This window comes from Passer montanus, unplaced genomic scaffold (genome assembly GCF_014805655.1).
Source record: "Passer montanus isolate IOZ18808 unplaced genomic scaffold, ASM1480565v1 scaffold14, whole genome shotgun sequence".
Taxonomy (NCBI): domain Eukaryota; kingdom Metazoa; phylum Chordata; class Aves; order Passeriformes; family Passeridae; genus Passer; species Passer montanus.
This window is the reverse complement of record NW_024360941.1, coordinates 8,535,693-8,547,556: the sequence shown is the minus strand read 5'-3', so window position 1 is coordinate 8,547,556 and position 11,864 is coordinate 8,535,693.

Below are 11,864 nucleotides of genomic sequence, written 5' to 3'. Positions count from 1 at the left end.
GCTGTGGCAGGCACTTCTCACAAACAGCCTTTGGTGCATCAGTAGCGTTGTAAAACCTTCTGGAAAGACATTTGTCTCTTGCCATATTACAAAGTTTAGAAGGATACTCAAAGGCAGAAGGAAGCCAGATTATGGTGTAGAAGGGGTAGGGTGTTCATACTTTGAATACATATGGTATATTTCTATCCCCCTTTCTTCCCTTTTCACTTGCTTCATTTCCAGACAAGATTGTTTATATTAGTATTAAGAACATTTTAGCCCAGAATACAAAAAAAGCCCCAACAAAACAAACTGAATCTTTGAGGGTAAAAAAAGTGTGTGAGCTTTCACAGTTTTTCCACAACATTAAAATAACACCAAAATTATTAAGAATTTACGGAGTCTACTTTCATTTCTATTTATTTCATATAGTATTTTAACTGGGGATTGTCAGTTAATACATTTATCACTCATTGTATCAGTCTTACACGCCACAAATCAAGGCAAGTTTTGCTGAAAGGCCTCCATAATATATTGCTATGAAAAATAATACGTTGGATCCACAAGAATGATTAAGAATTCACTTACGTGGTGATAAGCATAAATTATTATATAAAAATGAAACTGCTTTTAAATAAGTAAGTGATCCCATCCATTTTAAACCCAAGTCCTTAAAAGGTGAAGGTCTTAGATGTAAACCCAATCCCTATTCTGCTGACCGTACACATCTTTAAACACATTGAGTTTCTGAGAAGGCAGTGACACAATTTTGTAACTATTTATAACTCCAAAACCCAGTCAGCTTGGAAAGTCATTACCAAAACCCATTCTCCTGACATGAGTAGTTTTTGACTTAGGCTCCTTATAGGATTTGTTTTGACAGATAACAACCACAGAGTGAAATGACCAAATACCAAGTTTATTCTTGATGAGAAAACTTAGACCGCAAATGCAGTAATTTCAAAAAAATAAAATTGTTCCTGACAATAGTGCCATAGAGGCAATGAAGTCACAATGTCTTTCCTGAGCAAAACCAATACTCTGATCCTCAATTTTACAAGCTTGTTTGGCAGGTTTCACCAGCTGGGAAAAGCTTCTCTTGATGCTCTCTCCTACAGCACAGCTTCTGCTCTCTGAGCGTCATTGCCCAGGCTTTCCTCACTGCTCACTATGCAGAAGAAGGAGCCACTGTTTTGGATCATAGCAGCATGAAAATAACACTCAGTTTCTGCAGTACCAACCAGTCATCTATTTCAGTGGAACTCCTAATTTACACCAGAACAGAATATGTCCTTCCCTTGTAAATCCAGAAACTTGATTATCTTTCTCCTACCTTGATGTGCAACTATTCTTTCTGCAATACTGGGATGTTCGAACCTGTTGCACCCTTCATTTTATGGGTTCCTTGTTCACACATGTCCTTTAGCAAGAAAAAAATGCAGTGAGAGAGAGAGCACAAACTCCATGCTGTGCAGAGCTCTTATTATCAAAAGATCATTTAAAAAAACAGAACAAAACAACACAGTGCATTTGCAAGGACCTATTCCTAGGTACAAAATATGTTTCAAATTAAGACTAGAAATGGCAGCAACATAAAGAATACTTTGCTGACTAGAAAATCTGGTAAACTCATGTCTTTTACACATATATCTATTGCATTGTATTTTAAAGTGGTCAGATTTCATGTTTTCAGCCACATATTCTTGAAATTGTCTCTCTGACTGTAAGCATAGTATTTTATGTTTTTTATAAATCTTCGACTTGCTTAGACACTTTTTTCTTTCTCTTTTCCAATATTTCTCTTGCTGGTATTAAAACCTACAATGTAACATAACTTCCTAACAATACCTTCTACTTTTCCACTGTGATTTCCTGACTTGTCAGAATCTTTCTAGATACGGTTTCCCTTAGGCTTATAGAAAAAAAATTGTAACTACTCCAAAATTGACAGGGTTTATACGTATATATTTATGCCTTGTATATATCCTAGGCTCCTGGTCTGCTTGCTTGCCAGCATGATTGATTGACTGTGTCCTGAAAGTTGTTTATGAAAACCGGCAGGCCCCGTGTTTGTACAGATCTGCAAACGCCCGAAGAAAACCCAGCGCCCGGTGATCCCGCTGTTGGCTCTGTTCCTGCAATCTCGGATAGGAGTGCTGGCACGGCGGTGCTTATAACCAATGCCGCCGGCCAGCTGCCCTTCCTCCTCCTCGTCCTCCTCCTCGGGCCGCAGCTGAGCCCCGCAGCCGGACGGGTTGCGCGGTCGCGGATGGCGGAGCGGCCCCCGGGGATTGCCGGGGCGACCCGGGAAGATTAATCAGCTTGTCCTCGCTTGGGCTCCGAGGAGGCGGGGGATGGCGTGGGGGGCAGTGAGATGGGGTTTGGTTTTTCTTCTCCTGTTTCAGGAGGGTCCCCTGTTCTCCCAGAGTGACAACCGGGTCACTTCACAGCCGCGTCACATGGAGCAAAAATGAAATGATGACAAGTTTCCCGCGGGTTAAGAAGGCTTAGTCCAAGGCTTTATTTATGTTAGAGCCCCGCCCCGCCCGTCTCCACCTGCCAGGCCCAGGGCCGGGAGGATCCCTGCCCTACACCCCCATCCGGGGGTCTTCCCATGTGGATCCCATTATCATCATTTGCTCCTAGTATAATGGGGATTAAGGCGATTAGAATGAAAATAATTAAATGATTTTTCAATTTACCCCCTCATGCAAAGGGAAAGAGAAGGAGAGAGAGGAGAAGGGAATCTATCTGGAGAAACAGAGATAGGGGCTGTGATTCCATTTTGAAAGGGCTATCTTTTAAAGGAACGGAAGGAAAAGGGGGAGCCCTCACAACTGTCAAATATTTTCCAAACACTAGATTAATGCTGGCCAGACCTTTGCTGCAACGTGGCCCTACTGTTTTCAGATAGGTTTTCCAACCTGTAATTGTTAAATTCCAGCACTAAATAATGAAATCAAAATAAAACAAAAAAATTCTCTGACGCTTTGGGGTGGTGTGTTTTTTTGTTTGGTTTTTTTTTGGGTTTTTTTTTGTTTTGTTTTTTGGTTTTTTTTTGTGTTATTTAGGAGGTAGGAAAGTGAAAAAATCTTTTGGGGTGGAGTAGTTTATTTCTTTGTTGGCTTTGTTGTTTTTTTGTTTGTTTTTTCCTGTTAAAAGTGACATTCCTCTATTTCATCATTTGGAATACAGCCATATTCCTGATGAAAGGATTTAAACATTTAAAAATAACAGACGGCTTTTAATCTGATAAAGGGATAATCATTTCGTCAGCTTCTCTTGTTTTTCAATGAAAGTACTCTAACAAAACTGTTTCTATCCATATGAACACAGTCACACTTTGTGTTCATTTAGGTATCTTTAAAAATCCGTACCTCAGAATTTACAGTTTTCGTTTGCACGGATAAAATTTAGATATTAAATTGATGTCCGGGAAAAGGCAAAAATTCAAAGGTAATTAGTTACAAGTGCCTTTGCTTTCCTCTCTTTCTCTCTATGCCGCGCCCCCCCCCCCCCCCCCCCCCCCCAAGGTAACCTTAACATTCCAGAGTATATTAAAATACAGTTTTCCACCTGGGGAAATTTGCGTGAAATATTTTCAAAGACAAGAGGAGATCTTCCCAAGGACAATGGAAGTCGCTCCGATGGTCGCGCTATCCGATTTTGCCAGCAAAGTCACTGCAACCTGTCTATTCACTTCAAATGGGCAGAGACGGCGACATAACACATCCCTTCACAGCTTACAAGGAACTAAATTAAAATTTAACCCCCCTGAAAAGACCGCTGCTGATGGAGGAGGAAGGCGAGCCGGAGATATGCAGAAAATGCGAAGTTTACAGCCCTAATGCCTCTGGTACCTGAAGGCACAGCGCCGGAGTGGGTAATTCCTTTTACTAATTACTTGACAACAAGCAGATCAAAAAGAAAATCTTGTAGGAAGGACTTCAGGATCTGCAGGAGAGAATAACATTCCTGTGCTCCTTGCATACCCGAAAATCCTAACATAAATATTGTGGATGCTCTGCTCTCACCGGCTTTAAACACGTCTGCCCACAGGCAACGCTGCGGTTTTGGTTTTAAAGGTTCTTCTACATATGGAAAACTGCCCTGCGGGGTGCTGTTATTTTTAAAATAGTAGATCTTTTAGGGTAAAATTTAAGTATAGACGTTTCTTTGAATCAACGAGAAGGAGAAATCCCCCTTGTTGTCAAAAGTTAATTTTCAGCTATTAGAGAAATTTGCAACTTCAAAGATTTTTCTTTCCTCTATAAACGTTATTGGCCCGCTTTCATAGTTACTAAAAAAATTTATCCGTGAGATCGAAGGCTGAAATCCGGCATTCATTTGGCACTAACTCCTTTAGTAAATACTTGTTCCTACCGCGTAGCGCCCTTTGCCCGCCGGGTCTCGCCGCCAGCCCGGCAGTGTAATTCCTACCCGCCGACGCGGTCATTAATGCCAAACCTGCGGCTGCGAGGCGCTTCTCAGTTACCAATAAAACCTTTACTGCCACTCGCCTCGAAGCGTCTTTAGAGAGCGCGCCTGCAGGAGCGCGGTGCCTGCGCGCCGCTCTGCCTAATGCCTCCCTTCCTGATCGCATTACCGGCCGCTCCCCCGCTACTATTTATGGGCAATAAAAGCTCCCGCAGGCCCCGGCCGGGCCGGGCTCTCCTCCGGGCAGGACGCAGAGCAGGTGACCGAACTCGCGGCTTTTCTTTTTCCCCGCTTCAATGCCAACAGAAAATTCCTCCACTTTCCTCCCCTTCATTTATGCACGAAGTCGCGCATGGAGCTTCGGAGCGGACGCGGAGCGCCCGCGGGGCCGGCAGCAAAGGGATCCCGGGGCCGGGCAGAGCCGAGCCGGAGGAGGACGGCAGGCGGAGGGGCCCCGGCCAGCGGCTCGGGCACTCCGCGTCCCGGTGTTCCCCGCCCGCGGGGACAGGGCGGCGGCGCTCCCCGGGATGCCAAGGGCTGCCTCCCCACGGCAGGTCCGTGCGGTTCAGAAAACGACGAGAGGAGGGAAAAAGAGAGAGAGAATGAAAAAACATACTCTTTTTTTTTTCTTTCTTTTTTTTTTTTTAATCACACACAGGAAAACTCCCACAACAAAACAAACCACCAGTCCAAACAAATTCAAAGTTCCAAACAACAACACCACAACCACAACAGAGACCAAATCGCATTTACCTTTCGTGGCCGGGAAGGTTGCTATGGTGCTTCCTTCTGGCGGAACGGGGTCTCCTCAGAGATCCCGTCTCGTCGGCTCGGTGTGTCCCCTAGCTGGACACACAGCGCGTGTAGCCCGCGGCGGCCCCGCACACGCTCCCCGGGCCGGGGCTCGGCCTCGCAGCCGGGCCGGGCCCCCCCGCCCCCGCCATATAAGGCGCTCCGGGAAAGCCCCGCAGGACCCGCCGGTGCCAAGCGCTGTCCCCGGCATTTCGGGTCACACAACCCCGCCTCAGCTCCTTAAACACGGGGAAACCCTCCTTCTGCAGCCCTGGTGGGTTTGGTGTGTTTTCTGCTGTTGGGGGTTTTTTTGCTGGTGGCTTTTCCCCCTGAGGGTATGTACTGAGGCTGAGCCCCTCCCAGCCAGCCGGCGCTCCTCGCTCAGCCCCGCAGCCGCGGGAGCCCCCGCAGTGCCGAGCCCAGGGTCAGGCGCCCGGCCGGAGCGACGGGGTGGTCGGGACGCGTCTGTCTGCTGGGTGTAGGAGTAAGGCTGGATGGAGTCCTCCCTTACACAGGCATTTGATTTAAATCTGCCTCCGGGGAAATGCAAAAAAAAAAAAAAACCCAACCAAAAAAACTTCATAGGGAGGAGGGGGTGGGGGGGAGAAAATCAAAATACCCAATCCCAAAGCTGACAGGAGCTACAGACACCAAATACGTGTAGGGACGGGAGAAAGAGTAAAAGTAAATAAATCTCGGTTACCTAATTGAAAGGCAGAAGCGAGCCCTTTGTGTACACATGGCTTCAGGGAGAGGAAAGCCAGAGCACGGGGAAAGCGGGGGGAGCTCAGGGGCTCCCCTTGGTCCTGCCCGCGGCAGATTTCCTTTCGCCCGGCCGTCTCCCCCATCCAAAGAGAGACAGACAGAATGTTAGGAGAAGCCCGGTAACCGGGGCGAAAGGCTGGGCGGCGCGGAGAGCTGTCCCGAGGCACGGAGCGAGTCAGCCTTCGCCGCGCCGCTGGGGCGGAGCGGGAGCGGGATTCTCCTGCAGCACCAGGGACAAACGGGCAAGGAAACTGGAAAAGTGCAAACAAACCTGGTGAAAAGATATAGCACTTCTGGAGTTTTTCTCTTTAAATGAGGTGCCTTGGCTTCCCTGCATAGAAGCCAAAGGATCAAACAGGGTCTCCAAACCCAGTTATATTTAATTATTTGTGGACAAAGGTGAAGCTTTGTCAAGCCAACCTAATATAATAATTGACTGGAAAAAAAACAAAACCTCAAGACTTTTTGGTGTCTCACCTACAACCACAAGTTTTCTCCCTGCATTTATAATCAATGCCGAATAATTCCCCAAATGTAAATAATGAATATGATCAAACCCTTTCCTTAGAAATGTGAATTTATTCACAATGCACTTGTTTGAAGAATTTAGCTCTTTAACTTTAGGGAGTGCATAATACCAAAGTATGCTCAGGACATGTACTTTTGTGTAAACACATGCATATCAATCTTACTCCTGTTAATCCCTCATTCACCCACAGTAACAACTGTGTTTTACAGCTCCAATTTTCTATCTCTTAGTGTTTTCCACATAAAAATATACTGATGATCTGCAGTTTGCATTGTTACTACCACAACTCTCAAACATTCCTCAAACCAAATGTGACCTTTCAGGTACCCCTCTCCCTGGTATCAAGGGGAGCCTTCCCCATCAGTCCCAAACTTGTTTGCAACAATTCAGCCTCTTCACAAGTCAGCCTCTTCCTGGACAATGCTTCCAGCATCATTTCCATAAAAGCATAAGGCTGGTAATGCCAAAGACAGTACAACCTGTTCCATTCAGCTGTTTCAGTAAAAGAAAAAAAGCACTGTGTTATCGGATCCTGAAACTAAATGTACACATATGCATATTTCTAACCAATATCAGTACTTTTTCTGATACCTCCCTTGCACATTGTGGACGCAGTCAGAAGTGTCTTTCACAACTGGTGTGGAGTATTCTTGATGTGCAGGTGCGTATCTGGGCTGAAAAAGGCCTGTTTAGTGTCATCAGGGCTATCTAGAGCCATGCCTACTCTGCTAATCAGATGGTGCAACTGCCTCTGTTTACTCTAGGCCATTACAACTGTGACTGTAGAAAGTCTTCAGAAAAATAACTGTCACCTTCATCTACTGTCATAATTTCCTATCATCTTAATTTTCCAACTACCAGAAATAGTCCTTGGAAAATGCAGTTTTCATGTAGAAATCCGAAGCTGATAAGATAATAATTAAAGAAGGAAATTTAGTATTAAAATAGATGTCTCCTTTCTCATGAAATCTGAAACCAAAAATATTTAAGGTGACTGTTTAAAAATTTTTAAAATATTCTTCTTACTAAATTTTTAAAATATTCTTCTTACTAAATTTCTCATATTCCCACTTCTAAAATTAAAGTGTGGATTTAATTTTTAGTTAATTTATAAGTTTAGTTATGGAAATGTTATCAGACTATTTGATGCACAGACAGCTATAGCCTACAAAAGATCCCATTGGTGACTTCCAGTCCTCTTCAGGGAGCACAGCAGCAGTTTTTCAGTAGTTAGCAACATTAATCAGTGGTCTACATCCCACAGTTTAAAGCAGTGAATAGGTAAGGTAAACAGATATAAATCCGCATGTCTTAGAGAGAAATCTTGCATTGGTCTGTCACATGAAAGGGCAAGAAAAAGAAGGGGAGGAAGGTGAAGAAGGCCTTTTGAGGCTCTATTGTCAATATGGAACGTTTCCACACTAGTCCTAGCACTAGGCAAGAGAGTGGCTGAAGCATGTGCTGCTGTGGGTCAGAATTAGCTCTTTGGGCAACTGAAAAGGGCAAGGTCAACAGAACATTCACGGAAATTTTATGCCTAAGAAGAAGTCAAGGGAGAAGTGGCTACTTGTAATTGTACTGGTACTTGTAATAATACTGGTGTATTGGTGGCTACACTAATTGTAGTGTCAGTCTGGCTATCCAAAATCCTTACGTTTTCCTCCTGTTTTTCTGGGAGGCCAATCAGAGTTGCCTTAGGTCCCTTAGATCAGCCCCAGGTGGTCCCTTACTGCTCTGTGTGGTGCAATGACAAATCTGGGCACGGGACACTGCAGGCGGTTTCCTGAAAAGTCAGGAGTGGAGTTTACTGCTGATTTCTCAAGGTAATCTGATCTGCTACCTCACCCTCTAAGCTGGTACCATTGTGATTTCTCTTCTTGCTTCTGCCCTACTGAAATACACAGAGAAAGAGGGATTTGAGAGTTATCACAAAAGCCATTTTAATGGCTGGACACTCATTGTTCTCATCTCCCTGAAGTCGGAAAATCTCTTGATTTGATACAGCGCTTACTACCTAGCTACTGGAGGGCTGATTCCTGAAATGGTTACATAGGACTTTGCAAAATAAAAAGGCACAGCCCTGCCCTCCATGTTTACACTGGCCAGAGGGTTGTGTTTATCATCTAACTTCATCCCCACTCTGGATACTTGCTTTCTGCTCTGAGGGGCAGGCACTGACATTTGTTAGCCAAACTGAGACCCCAGCTCATTGCCTGACGTTATGCTGCTGAGAAACCCAGGGGCAGCTACTTCACATTGCAGCATGCAAACTGGAAAAAACAGAGAAAAAGTGAGGCTGTGTATGCCAGAGAAGGACTGAGGTGCTCTGTGAAGGCTTGGGCAGCACCAACTGCACCTGGACAAGCAATTGTAGCCCTACTTTTGGAAAGAAAAGGCAGAGTGTCAGATGGCAGTCAACCAGAAGAACTGCAATCTAAACAAAAATCTTTAAAAAGAAAGAAACAAACCATACATAGGCAAGAAGTCCTTTGGAGTAACACAGATTTCATTAAGAGGTATTAAAAAAAAAGAAGTTGCCTGTAGTGTCTCTTGCTTTTCCAAAGGGCACATTTTACCAGATACCTGCAAGAAAAGTACCGTAAAACATTACCTAGCTTATTCAGAAAGCCACTAAGGGGAAAAAAAAAAAAGCTTTCTTCAAGGGGAGTTTGATGTGCTGTTTAGCCTGCTCTGTCATTTTTCTTGTCTCTCTTCATAATCTCTATGCAACCCAGAAACAGCCAGTAAAAAAGAGAGACCCTCTGCTTGTTTAATTACTTCCTGAAAATTTGACAACTACTACTTCGGTCTCATTGGATAATCTACTTTTAAATTACCTAGTCTTTCAAAGACAGCATAATTTGAGTACATTTACTTCCCTAGCTATACATCATGCCTATCAAAATTAAATGCTTCCAACATACCAATGCAGTGTTTTAACATTTCACTTCTCTAATACATTTAACAGTAAATTTAACTTTTAAACAGATTTTCATGCCTTTAGCAGTAAAGCACAGCTAGAAGTAGATTTTTTTTTTTCTGATGACAAAGTAAAATTATATAAAAAACTATAGCAGTTTATAAAATGCAAAGCTTGGTGTAAAATTTTGTGGTAATAAAAGGTTTTTCTTTATTCCTTCTTAAGACAAAACCTATTTTATTAGTACAATTAATTTCTGAACAAAATTTGAACACAGGCAAAACTCACTGAGTTTGCATTTTTGCTCTACATATAATCAAAATTATAAATGTTATCTCAAAAGAATTCATACTATTTTCTTCTGAATTTTTTAATACTTATTTTTCAAAACAATAAAATTATTTTCTGAAATTTAGAATAAACTGTTCAATGCTCTCCTTTAGCAGACTATTCAACTGCTATTTTAACTGGTGAATATATCGTTTTTTAGAAATTTCTGTTTTTCTGTGACCTGTACAATTATTTCTCCTTCTTTATCAGAAAACCAAAAAGTATCTTAACAACACGTATTGATTATCACCAAAATATGCAACGAGCACGTATTCGGGGTGCGGTCTGTGCAGGCTGTGTGTGTTTTTCAAAGCTGAAAGACTACCCCACACAGTACTGGGATTCCTCCTGTAGAGAAACGGGAAGTGAAAAGCAGTCACAAAAACAGACCTCTCCCCCAGATATCAGCATTGCTTTTGAGCATTCCTCTCTCAGGAAACGCTGAATTTGAGGTTGTTTTTTTCTTTTCTTTTGTTTGACTGTAGTGACACATGTCAATAAACCCTATTTTTAAATGAGAGCAGTTTTAATTGCAGGAGTGCATGCAGATCTCGTGGTGGATCCTCTTGGTACAGGCACCACATGTGTGTGTATGTATGCAAGCCAGAGGACTGTCTACAGCACATGTGCAGGTCAATCCAACATGAGCTAAACCAAAAGCAAAGGAGGTAAAGAAACAGCACGTAAAAAAAAGGAAAAAGAAAGAACCCCCCCTTGCTTCTAAATCATCACAAAGACTGCAATATCCTGTTATCTGTTGTAGTAAATTCATATACAAAAATAAAGAAACAAATGTTGCCCTTCTGTGAAGGGAGGTAATAAAAGACTGATCCTTCAAACAGGAAAAAAAATTCCAGACAGAGGAGAGAAGAAATATGTTGTTTTAAGCTATACTCAAGAAAAGCACAGACTGACTGACATAACATTTAAGCAGCTCAAACCTCTTGATATTGTCTGTTGAAGTTGTTTTATGGAGTAAACACTATAGACATGAGATGAAAGGCAAGTAAAAGTCACTGTATATCTGTTGCCACTAACCTGTTTCTAAACTATGCCACTCACCTAGTGAAAATAAGATTTCTACGCTGATCCTGATTTATTTTTTCCTACAGCAGAGCTAAAAGGGACTAAAAAACACCAAATGAATATACTTTTTATGGAGTCCATAACAAATGCATTTTATCTTAAAGAAAGATTACTTCTCACCAAGAATTAGTCTTGATTTTAAATATCTGTCCTGAATGCCTCCTTAATTCTGTTATTATGGTTACATAATTGTAATTAGGTAGATATAAGAAAGGCAAAAGTGTCAAGTTATAACATTACATGATGATAAAACAACACCACCACTTTAGACATCAATATTTTTTAGTTTAACGTCAGGGAATTAAAATCAGTTACCTACCTGTTTCTACAATTTTGGTTTCTGATTTCATTGATCTACCACCTCAAGTTCCCTCTTCTCTCATACTTGAACACATTTACCCATTCAGAAAATATTAAAAAAATACAAATAATATTAAAACTCATGAATTTCTCGCTGAGATATCATATAAAATAAGAAATGGTACGCACAAATAAATCTTTCTCCTTTCTCTACTCCAGGATCACAGCAAAACGTGCAAAGTGAAAACTGATACACATGAAAATGTTTAGGCACCATTTACAGAACTCACATGAATAATCTTTGGAAACAGGAATATTTGGAAAGAATAACAGTAATCAACCATGAATAGATGAAGAAATTTTAAAAGTTAAGGCTGCTGAACAAAATCATCAGAGGTATATGCCTGTGCTTGAACTCTCAGAATCTTATTTAGCCCCCAGTTGCAGTCTGGCCAACAGCCCCCAGTAATGGTAGTGGAAGTGTCCTGCACATTTGAAAACTGCAACACTTATTGAACTGCCTAGCTAAGGTGCTTGGTTAGGCAGAGGGCACACTGAAGGCCCGGAGTAGCCCTCCAAATCCTAACATTTGCACACATGATTTCAGTGTAGTTGGTCTGCTCCCGTGCATAGGTGATGCTATTTTTCTGTGGGTAGCACAGTAACACCTTTTACTCTTATATATTATTCAATAGCACACACAGATTGGCTCTGCTTCCAAACATT